Source organism: Caloenas nicobarica, chromosome 2 (genome assembly GCF_036013445.1).
Source record: "Caloenas nicobarica isolate bCalNic1 chromosome 2, bCalNic1.hap1, whole genome shotgun sequence".
In the NCBI taxonomy this organism is placed as follows: Eukaryota; Metazoa; Chordata; class Aves; order Columbiformes; family Columbidae; genus Caloenas; species Caloenas nicobarica.
Window position 1 is genome coordinate 75,245,363 of NC_088246.1, and position 12,543 is coordinate 75,257,905.

Sequence of the window (12,543 nt, forward strand, 5' to 3'; positions counted from 1 at the left end):
TGAGAAAAGATGCTGCTTAGATATATTTTTCTAACTTTTAAAATAAATAGCAATTGGTTAAATTGCATTTAAGTCTTCTAAAGAAAACAAGCCTATGCACAAAGTAAATACTATGTGTGTGTATGCATGTATGAATGTATTTGTATATTAAGAGATTAGGAATTTGCTTCTGCTCCATCCTAGTAATCCTTTGTCAAAAATCCCTATGCAAAGCAGCTGTGAAGCCATTGTGGAAGGTAGAGGAAGCATGATAGGTGTGTTAGTCTCATTACAAATGAATCTCTATTGAATTGCAGTGCTTTTTTCTTTTTCCTTGAACTTAATAGCATTTAGATCAAAAGTTGTTTAACTTAAATTTAGAAAATGCTGATTTATCAGTTGGCATAGTTAACTGTATTTTTTATGTTCTTTGCAAGAAACTAGTGTTTAAATAAATACAGCTTCATGAACATTTTACACCAAATCAGCATGAGATTCTGAATATGTCAGCAGTCAGATTCTCCACAAACTACATTGCTGGGTCTTGGCGGTCTTTCTGAGTCTGCTTGTCTGGTGTATCCTGCTCTGGAACCATTAAAGACCTGTTTCAAAATCATTAGCTTATATAAAAGTAAGATTGTCTTATTTTAGCTGCCAGAGAAAATATATGTTAAAAATCTAACAAAAAAAAAAAGGTAAAAGCTTTCCCTGAAACTACCAATTTCAAATATATTGGCAATAATCACTAATCCATTATGGTATTGAAGCTTATTTAATTGAACTTAGTTCTGTGACTTTAAGTGCCTATGAGAATAATTTATTGTGGCCTATGAGGTCAGTCTTTACAGAGTTGTCTCCATCTTTCTCTTGCACAGTGTATGATTTCTGCTAACTAGTATTTGATTCCGGAATACATGGTGTTTTTGCTTAGTGGTATTTATTTACTGGCGTTATTTGTTTCTCCAACAAACATACAGATTATCACAATGCTCAGTTGCAGTCACAGGCAGATGTAAACATCTGTTTGTCATTTGCATGAGCAGAAGAAACGTGGTTTCCTCAGGGCCTTTATCTTGTGGGTAGCTGCTGTTGATGGTTACGTGTTCGGTGAATGTTAAACAGTTTTCTGCAGATGATGTTAGAACAGCAATGAAAGAGTTAAATGTAGTGGGGCGGGGGAAGTTCAAAAGCCATAATCTATTTGCATTGTTCATCACAGTTAAGAACAGGGGAATTGAGAGTGGAAGGGGCAAGGTACAAGCCATCACATTTCTTCAAGTTTTGGATTGAATCACTAATGGAATTATTTGTGAAACAGTAGTTCATTCATTCCTCAAAATGTGCCTCCCCTTGTAATCGATGTTTTTATTTATTTAAATAACATCTGACTGCTTCCTTCTGGGGAAAATGTTTTAAAGTCAATACAGCTCAAATGAAGTGTTTAAGACATTGTAGAAGCCGCAGTACATCCTAGAAGCTTATAGCTTGAATTACGTTCTGGATGTCAAATAGAACTGTGTTGTGTTGCCATGAAACTAACCAGCTACTGAGTCCCAGTTTTTCTAGTGCAGTAAATTAGCAAATAGATTTTCAAATTAAGGGTCTTTGTATGTAAACTAGTTTTGAAGGGAGGAACATTTATTGATTAAGTAGTTCTATCACTGTCCAAAGTAAATTAGATGTCTCACTCATAATGCTTTTTCCCTGACCTGACTAATTTACAATATGAAAATAAATGTTCCAAGTGTTGTGTTTACAGAACAATAATAACAAAGGTATTTCAGGTAGACCTCAAAGTAGGTTTCCTGATTTCCAGAGCTATTGAGCACATTTTTTACTAGATTTTTTAATTTGGTATTTTCAGTTTGTAATTTATACCAAAAATTGCTGTCTATTATTTGCAGATTTTGAATGTGAGGGTGAATATTTATCAAACTGCTGGTGACACCTTCACAATCACCTCTAAAAGCAATGGGAACACAGGATGAACATAGTGCTACCAGCTACAGCGATGCAGTGTGGGGCAAATAACTATACTATGCTTGTATACTTATACAGAACACCTCGTTCTGTCAAGTAGTGGCAGTACATACTAACCTATAAGGATTTTGAGGCTTGATTGTGAGGTTTTGTTTCCCAACAATTTGTTGGAATCCTTGAATGAGAAATTCTCCATTGGTGCAAGTTATTGCTACCATTAGCTGGGGACACGGTGCTTCTGCAACTTCTGTGGGTAATTTGTTCTGAGACTGGAAACCTTTTCTACTACCCTAGGGAATGGAAGGTCATGTCGTGTGTCAAAGGGAAGGTAACCTCCCCGGTCATAAAATGTTATACTGAAAACACCATTATGATAAATAGACCACTCTTTGTACGTCTTTTCCTCTTCTAATATCTCATGCAATAACCTCAGCCAGTTCTTGTCTGAGTTACTGAGTTTTAAGGCAGATGTTAATTCCACATTTAGAGTAATTGTGATCTGAGAAGAATTTCTTACAGCCATGTGCTTATAGGAAGGAAAGGAGTTGGTGTTTGCTGTGTGGGTTTTTTTTTCTTACTTGCAGATAAAGGACAACGTGCTACCATCACTCATATGAGTGAATATTGTCTTGTAACTTTTAATTATCTATTAAGTACTATCTGGGCTTTTTTGTAATGCATTTTTGGCTTGAAATGCAGAACCTTTTGTGATAAATAAATGTATCAGTCTGAACGTACTCTTGTTCAATGGAATAGATATAGATATAGATATATATTCTAGAAATAGAATAAGGTAATTTTTTTTTTTTCCTTCATGGTGTAAGTCTCTAAGAGAGGCTGTTAAGAGGTTTACTGGAAAACTCTTTAAAAATTACTGACCTTTCCCTTAGCTTTATCTTCACCTTTACATTTTGACATCTGAACTTAATATACTCAGGCTTGACTGGTAACATAATCACAGTAGTCTATATGTGCACTTCCTGAAACACTATATTTACAGTCACAGATGTGTAAAATATTTTCAGTACTCTGTTGTATGCACAAAGTAGGATGGTGGTTTTGTGTTATGCATTCCAAATTGATTTCTTTAGGCTCTAGATTTGACTAATAAGCTTTGCATGTTAGAATTTTCTGTGCTGCTAAGTATTACATTGTAATTTGAAATATCCATCATTGTTGTCAAAATTCGTTGCAAATGTGCTAAACTAAACAGGCAGTGCTTTGCTACAAATGAGGGAAGGTCATAGAGCTACATGTTGATGGGAGGTCCAGTGGGGGATGTTCGTCTGTACTGACTGAAACAAAGATTTTTGTAAAGTAGTAGAGCACTGCTACAGAAACAAAGATTTGTTGGATAAGCTGTAAAGTTGACAGAAATAGAAGAGAGGATAAAGTTTGGATAATAACTCCAATATTCCAAATCCTGTAACTTTTAGTGTATTGTCTATAAGCAAACAGCACAGGTCCTCCGTTACTTCGTAAGGACTGTTTAATACATTTATGTATGGTTTATTGTTGTCTTGAGATGACTGGATCCTATCTAATTTCAATGTAATTTCTTTTACTACATTCATTTTTGGACCTATGATGCTTAAATTCTTTCTCAAAAAGCACAGGTTTACTCGAGCAAAAATCAAGAGGCAAAATTAATTGTCTTTATTACTAGAATCCAAGGATCACTTTTGCAAAGCAAAAGGTTGTTAGGAGTCCATTCTGTACACTCAAAATTACTAGCCTGTCAAAATGACCAACAAAGCTTCACCTCAGAAAAGCTTCAAAGAACCACTTCTTAAAAGTCTTTCCTAAGTCAAAATATTTTAGTTATTATTTTAAAACTGTATTCTATCAACATACTTCTGATACTTGATCCCTTTTCTCTTCCAAGCAATTGGCATTTTTATCATTTCCATATTAGAATAAAATAATATGGGTAGATATTTACTAAATCTAAATTTTTATTTTCATAAATCATGCTGTGCTTCAGAAATGTCCTATCAAAATCTCATCATCATCCAGAATAACCACACTGCAGTCCAAGAAGTTAGAATATCCCAAGGCTTTATGCCTTGTTGCTTAATTTAAAAAAACTAAGCACTATATAACCCCTCTCTGCATATTGGAACATAGTGACTTGAGGAGGGTCTCTGCCGTGACTACCCCACCTTCCCAGGTTCCCTTGCACAACTATTATGAGACCCTGCAAGTGGAACCAAACAACAATATTGAGGAAGGTGATTTGACTAAGCTGGAGGTGCCACAGAGGATAAGTCACTCTGCACCCTCCATCAAAACAGCTGCTATAAAGAAGAGGGGAAGAGTAGCTGGAAAGCTGCCTGGAGGAAAAGGACCTGGGGGTGTTGATCGGCAGCTGGCTGAATATGAGCCAGCAGTGTGCCCAGGTGGCCAAAAAGGCCAACAGCATCCTGGCATGCATCAAGAATAGTGTGGCCAGCAGGACTAGGGAAGTGATTGTGCCACTGTACTCGGTGAGGCCCCACCTCGAATCCCGTGTTCAATTTTGGGCCCCTCGCAAGAAAGACATTGATGTGCTGGAGAGAGTTCAGAGGAGGGTGACGAGGCTGGTAAGGGGTCTGGAGCACAAGTCTGATGAGGAGCGGCTGAGGGAACTGGGGCTGTTTAGGCTGGAGAAAAGGAGGCTGAGGGGAGACCTGATCGCTGTCTGCAACTACCTGAAAGGACGGTGTAGCGTGGAGGGTGTTGGTCTCTTCTCCCAAGTAGTGAGTGACAGGACGAGAGGAAATGGCCTCAAGTTGCATGAGGGGTGATTTAGGTTGGACATTAGGAAAAATATCTTTAATGAAAGGGTTGTTCAGGCATTGGAACAGGCTGCCCAGGGAAATGGTGGAGTCACCATCCCTGGAGGTGTTTAAAAGACATATAAATGAGGTTCTTAGGGACATGGTTTAGTGCCAGAGTTAGGTTAATGGTTGGACTCGATCTTGAGGGTCTCTTCCAACAAAAATGATTCTGATTCTATGATTCAAAGACAAATCATTTTCCACTGACAAGTGGGGAATGCTTGCATCCAGCAAGGCTGCTTAGCACCCCGTGGGTTTCGAAATGAACAGTTACAGTAACCAAGAGGCACATTACGGTGTTAGCCCTCTTCAGGGTACCCAAGTCACAAGCTAAACTAAGTCTTTACTTAGAATGGAAGATAACCCCTAGCCAATGCTGAAGAGAAAAATTCTGGCCACAGCGTTGGACTAAAACTCTACTCTTTCCAGAAAAATATAATGGAATTTGTAATAGCATTTCACAGCAGGCTAGGCCTTTTTAAAGAATTTCTCAGTAATAGCAGCACAGCAAATTGAACGATATGTATCTGCCTCAAAAGGAGGAAAAGAGAAATCAGCGTTGTCAGGATTTGAACTTGCGGTTTTGGTAATTGGACTGCTGAGCTACCCCAGTGTCCTGGTGAGCAGCTTGCGGGGTCTTGGCTGTGAAAGCTTCACAGAGAGCTATTTGTCATTTCAGGCCATCAGGACACTTTTCATCTGTGGCAAACTCTGTTTCTAGTGCCTGCAGCATATCCTTGCCTGGTGCCTCGTTAACTGAACAACTTGTTCAATATTGGGTCCTTCACTGGGAACTCTCTTTTTTAACATCTTCTGCAGTAACATTGCAGTTGCAACTTCAATTGAGATTAAAGAACACTTTCATTTGGACATCTTTCCTTTTTTCTTTTAAACCTGACCTTCTGAAAAGCGCTCCCTTCAGTGGAGATTCTTTACACTTAAAATTAAGCCAATAACTTTTTATTTTTAGAAGTATAGCAACAAAAACGTAGGTTTCAAAGAACTGCAAAAATAGTAATCGTTAACTATGAATAGCACTGACAGTATTCTGGGACCACGACAAAGAAGTGGTGTGGAAACTGGGGACTGACTGGCCAAGGAGCAGCTCTGCCAAAAAGGCTTGGGGATCCCAGCAGACAGCCAGCTGTGTGCCCTGGCAGCAACAGAGGCCACGAGCCTCCTGGGATGCTCGAGCTGGAGATGGAGGGGAGCGATCGTCTCCCTCTACCCAGTGCTTGTTAGACTGCATCTGGAGTACTGCACCCAGTCTTGCTCCCACTCCATCCCCCCCCGACACATGAAAGACACGGAAAACCTGAAGCAAGCTCAGCAAAACGGCCAAGGTGGCTGGAGGCTGAAGCACTTGGCCCATGAGAAAAAGCTGAAGGAGCTGGAGAAGAAGCAACGTTGATGAAACCTAGTAGCAGCCGGTACCTCAAAGTATCCAGAGGCGCCTGGCAGGAGAACAAGAGACAATAGATGTAAATTGGAGGAAGTAAGGTTTTCAGACTGGCTTTAAGAAAAAGCCTTTTCCCCACAAGGACAGCCAAGCACTTGAGCATGTTTCCCAGAGAGGTGATCTGGTCACCATCCTGGTTTTCAAGACCTGACTGGACAGGTAGCCTGGTCTTATCCCATCGCTGACCCTCCTTCCAGCAGGCGGTGGGACTAGAGACCTCCTGAGCTGCTTTCCAAAAAGAATGATTCCGTGATCCTGTTGACTGGGAGGTCGTCCATGCTCTCTTTGTTGAAATGGGTACAGGCAGAAACTGATGAAAAGACACAGTGAGAAAAAAAAAGTTATTTCCTAAAAACAGCCACAGGTCTCTCTATATATACATCTAAATGTAGGGAGGCATTTTCAGTTTTTAGATTGATTAAAGAGAATGAATGGAAATAGGCATGTGCATTGGAAGCTTTTTCTCACCTACTACAACCTGCACAGAGAAGGCTGAAGTTTTTATTAGAAGTTTTGAGATAAGAAACACAAAGTAGCAGGATTTTCTTTAGACATAAGTTACAAATCCTTGTATCTGATCATACACTATCTGTCATGTGCACTGGGTCCCAGTCACCTGCTCTCAAGTGTGTTTTGTGATGTTCATCAATTTTTATCTCTCTCCTCTGTTCTTTTGGGGGGATCCTCTCTCATAAAGTATCTCTAGTGCTGTTCTCTTCCAGACCTATTCCTGGCAATTTCATTGGAAATCATGTTTTGTATATTAGCAGAGAAACCAAGCAGTGGCTTGTAGGTTTCATTCTATGAGCTTTTTGTGAAGACTGTCTTAGGGACTCTCTTTGATTAGAAAATTCAAGGAAATAATACTGGGTTAATCAGCAGTCTATTTTTTTGTTTCTTTACTCTTCTCCCCTCCCAGCTTCCAGCCACCACCCCCAGTCCTCCAAGCAAATCCTGATTCCAGGAATAGGCTTTGCTTTTCATTTAGAAAACATGCAGATATTGTTGTTGTGCTGTAATTTGAGGTGGCAGTGCTGAAAACATGTCTAGTGATGGAGTTTGAGAAACACCTTGCTGATAAAACATTGCATCCCCACCCTTCTGTTGTTCCTGTGTTTAATTAAACAAGTCACAGCTACTTCCCTATAAAGTACTTAAATCTCAGTCTCAAACACACATCTGTTGTCAAATGTTTCTTTTTTTTAGTATTAAATGGTAATTGCATGCAGCTTTTGCCTCACCTTTTTTGGTGTCTTTTGATGAGACCTTTATAGAGGAAAAAAAGAATGTAAGTACATACATATATATGAAAATATGTATGTGTACACACATATATATAAATAATCATTCTCTCTCAAGTAATTCTGTATGTGGAGACATCCTTACTAATGCTAAAAAAAATTAAGGTAAGTTAAAATGATTTTATGCAGATATTTTTTTATTGTAAAAACTTCCAATTTTAAGTTATATGTGATTCTGAAAATTCAGGCAAATCTCATCTTATACACATTTTTCTGGTAATAATGGCAAATTCCAAAAACTCATACTGTTGCTACTTTAATAAATGTTAATTGGAAGGGAGAAGCGGTATATAAAATATAGTTAGTGAAAGGAAATAATGGCCTTTTATAACAAGGATCCCACACTTGCTATAATATTACTATATTGTAAATCACTATCTCACATTTGCACATTGTATATTTAAATAAAAGCATCATATACTTCATTTCAGAATTAACCACAGTGGGCTTCCTAGAGGATGGTTACTGATCTCTTGCCTTAATTTATTAAATATAGCTTAATCTAATAGGGAAAAAAGCAGTTTACTTTATACCTTTTTTTAAAGTCTTGAATATTCTAACCTGCTGGCCTCTTGCCTTGTAATCTGTTTTGCTTGCACAGCTTGTGTATCACAGTCCTCCTTTTCTATCTTTGCATATGTGCTCAATGACTTAGAATTTGTAATAGCTGTTATGTTCTGCAGCATGTTGCCTATAACTGTGATGTGATCTGTTAATACATTATATTTGTTCACAATCACAAAGACGTAAACCTGTTTGTAAAGCTGTCTTGGAAAGATTAAACCTTTAGCATGTTGTGGTACTGGTAAATGCAAAGTGGCAATGAAAAAAACATTGTTTGGCCATGTTTATTTTGAAGGCATAGTACTGTGTACTTAAAAGCAAGTATGTCTGTGTGGTTTTCAGGGTCTTTTCTTACACTCTAGCAGAGCACAAAGATATGAGAGAGAAGACTTGAAAAATAAACTGTTGGGGTTTTTTTTTTATTTTCTGGTCAGGCATGATGTAAGTAAATGTTTTGGAATAAAAATATCTAAGTCCCCAAGCAGCTATTATTTCCTGAAGTGCCTCTGTTGCAATTTCGTTTTTCCTTAATAGCCTTCGTTTCAGACTTTGCTTGTTGTAGGCTTCATTTTTATGAGGACACATGTTAGGTTTTCGATAGCGCTTCAGGGAAGGAAAAAGATTAAGTCTTTCAAGGTAGAGGTGAATGACTATTTAGAAAAAGACTGCTTTCTAACTGTAACTCTGTGGTTTTTGCTATTATTTGGGAGCATTGTTGTCTCTTAACATTAGCAGGTAATGCCCATTCCCCGTGAGTCTGTGCTAACGTTTTGGCCATGGCATTGTTCTCGCATTAACCTCCAGCTACTCTTTCTGATTTCTACTGATGTGCATCTGTTACCTTGCATAGCCATCCACCTGTGGTGGCTGTGGTCTGAAGCCATCGCACTGAGTCTGTTACCCATTGAGTACATACTTTTGATTTAACTGGGACTTAATTGTGTGACAGATGCGCGTAAGTAGGGAGCACAAAAAGTGGTTCGAGTGTGCATATGTAAGAGAGCACGGAGTGAATATAATATATTCAACTGTACACTCTTGCTTGGGTCCTGCTGTCGCTAGCTTGCTAGAAGGTCTTTGCAGAAGATAAAATCAAAGGTGTTCTCTATTAAAATTTCAATGTGCTTGGGTGACAAAAAGAAAATGCCTTGTTGCATCTTTCAGGCATTTTTCTGTAACTGTTTCCAGAGAATGGTGAGAAAAATAGTAGATTGTAAAATGCAGTTTGAGTTTTCATTTCCAATGGTGTTTCTTAATGAACACTGTTGCATTCCTAGGACCTTTCCCAAGGGTCTCTAGGAGCTGTCTGAGTGTACTGTTTGCTGAATTGCTTTCCCCTTCTGTTTCTCAGGAGAGCTTGCTTGGTACCTTCTCGCTGAAGAGTCCCCTTTGTTTCTGCAACTTGTGCAGCCTCTCTGAGCAGGACCTGTCACCAGCTGTATTCATCTCAGTCAGTACTGCTGTGTTCCCTCCTCCTCCTCGGGACTAAGGCTCATCCAGTCCCATGCAGAGCCAATGGAGCTCGCTCATCCAGCAAAAAACCCCAAACAAGAAAAAAAGAAGTTCACTCTTTTAGTAGGTTGGCTTTCTGTCAGGTTACCAAGTTGGACGGGCTCACGTCAGGGCCAAATACCAGACTGGCTGTGCTGGTCTGAAGGAGACAGAGGTAGGATTTGTGCCTACCAGGGCAGGTGGCAAAATTGCAGCAGCTCCTCTTCGCTCACATTGGCTTAAACTTGTTGCCCTGCCTGATGCCCTCAGTTCCTTTGTGCCGGCTTGGGTCAATAATCCTCTATAAGGTACAGCAACCATTTCACTTGCTGGTTTGCTTTTCATCTCCCACTCTGTCTTCAGTTAGTGCTTCTATTAGATTAAAGTTGTAAAGTTTTATGACAATAGCCAGCTATTCTCTGCCACTGGCATTTCAAGCTGTGCCTTCAAATGGTCCATGATTGGTTTTGGTGTTTGTGCTGATTGCAGTGCAGATACACACCATTAGAGTAGCTGATCAGCTGACTGGTCTGTTCATAACCAAGAAGATCTTTGGAGTAATGCTCTTTAAAAAAACCAACAAATATATGTCTGAATAAACAAGTTATTTTCATAGCATGTGTATATTTACTACATATTGCTACACACATTACTGTACTTTCAAAAGAGCTCAGTTGTTTGTGGACTGGGAGCAGTATCAGAGCCCCAACGTTAGTTCTGGCTTTTAATTCATACTCAGTTCAGAAACTCTTGAAGTGTAGAGAGTATTGAGGTTTGGAATTGACAGTGCTCACAACTGTTGTTTCATATAAAAAGCTGTTTAAAAAAAAAGAAAACCCAAAACTGCCAGTTTGTTTACATCTTGACTTAACACTTTTTACATAATTTTGAAAGAATTTGAGTGCTGGCAAAATGTTCCCCTGGCACCTCTCAACGGGGAAGAAAGGAAGTTTTATAGTCATTATAGTATTGGTTTTGAGCTTTAGGTTCAGCTTGTCCTTTTTTTAAGTGACATTGAATCTCAATGTAACCTTAGTAAAAAGTAGTACAAGGATATAGACCTAGTCTTTGAAGTGTGTTTAGAGAATACTGGAGAAGGATTGATTTAGCTATAGAATTAAGATTGTGTTAAAGCTTATGTAAAATAACTTCATTTGAGTGTTAACGTTCATAAAGGTTTAAAGAAATTGTAAAAGGAGAAAAAACATGCAACTTTCTGACTACAGATAAAAGCTGGTCTGGTGGTACATTTCTTTCTCAACAACTGTTGGGTGTAATCAGAGGAAAAGAGATAAAATGGAATAATTAAAACACCATATGTACAAAAAAGCAATGGTCTGTAGGTGTTATACTGAACAAGAATTTGTTTTGGTCCCATCTATCTTTTTTATGTGGATAGCTTTTACTTATTTGTATTGCATTTTGAAAGACGTGTACCCAGTAATGGATACTTGCTGTTTGTTGTTGCTGTTTTTTCTTTTAAGCTAAAAAAAAAAATATATCTGTAAGGTCCTTGTATCTTTTGGAAACACTTCCTTTATTGCAAAAAATATTGTATGTTTCTGCACAGTTTAACCCTACAAATGCCTATGGGGTGATTTGAAATCCATCCATTATCAAGCAACAAAATTAATTTAGGTTTAATGATTTAGGTTTGTTTCTTTTCTAGAAGAAATAGGCAGCTTCCCCTTCAAATCTTGTTAGGACAGCAGCTGCAGATGAGAATGAGCTTCCATATTTAATACATTCTATTAAGTTCACACATACAAACACACACTAGCTCCCTCACGCACCCCAGTGTCACATTATAGGTGAACAGGCCCTAATTAAAAGCGCACACCATCTGCCGGTGTGTGGCAGCGGGGTGGCACTCCATAACCATCCTGGTGCTTGTGATTGAAATGTATTATTTATGAGCTCAAAGAGAAAATATGTCACTTGGCTGGTGGAGGCTGCATTGGGAGCTGGATAGCACCATCTAATGGTACGGAGTGCCCCTGGCTCTTCATCTTCCCTCTTCTTCCTATCTTCTCCTCAGCCTCCTCCCCCAATATTTTTATTTTACGACATCCTCTTTGGAGTATTTTTATGGTTGTGTTTCAGACAATTTTGTGTCTCGTGTTTCACTTTTATGCAAGGCTGAACACAATTATTGAAATATTATGCTATTTGTGGTGTTCACAGCAGCCTTTTTTTTCTGTCTAGTGCCGCACACAGTGTTTTACTTTCTACAGTAAAAATGATACTGATGTAAAGTGGTGGTAGAGATATTATCAAGATAGCTGAGCAGGATCGGTTTACTGCCATTCCTCCTTCCTCTCCTAAGCACACGTTTAATGAAACTATCTACTGCTCAGTCTGAAAATTTTATTTTAATATTGAAATTTGCCTTATTTTTTATTGAGCAGTACACTACAGACTGCATAAAGAATCTTTACTGGGTTTAAAAGAAAGGAGAGAGATTTGGAGATATAGCTGCAGCTTTGTACCTTCCTCTCTGAAAGCAGAGATCTTCCTACTTGCAGAGATGGTGTTCTGTTATTGCTTTTTAGTGGGAAAATGGATGAGGAGATGTTGAACGGAGGGGTGGTATCTACTTGGTTAGGACAGGTAAGTGGTGAGAGGGAAGGAGCCCTTTTTGTTATGCTTGGTCCATCAGCCTGCCTTTGTTGACTGCTAGATGACAAAGTCAGAACTTGAATAACCTACAAGGTATTTAGTGGTTAGCTCGATGACCTTTAGAGTGTGCAGAATAAGAGTAGTCACACTGATTCAAAATAATTTGGGGGGTGACTTTTTGGTTCTTAGGCTTTTTATTATGTTGTTGAGCTTTGTAGTATCCATGCCTGGCATCCAACAGTATGTTTACAGCAGCAGCAAGCAATAAGGACTGCACCGATATGTGAAATATGAAATTTTTCTACAATAACTTCCAGTAAAACCACTTCTT

General features: G+C 38.7%; 1 protein-coding gene across 4 annotated transcripts in view; it reads left to right on the forward strand.

Moving 5' to 3' along the window:
* The window catches only part of LYRM4 (LYR motif containing 4), a 93,716-nt gene that overhangs the window by 10,696 nt on the left and 70,477 nt on the right, over nt 1–12,543 (forward strand). The gene's annotated exons all lie outside the window — the stretch shown is intronic.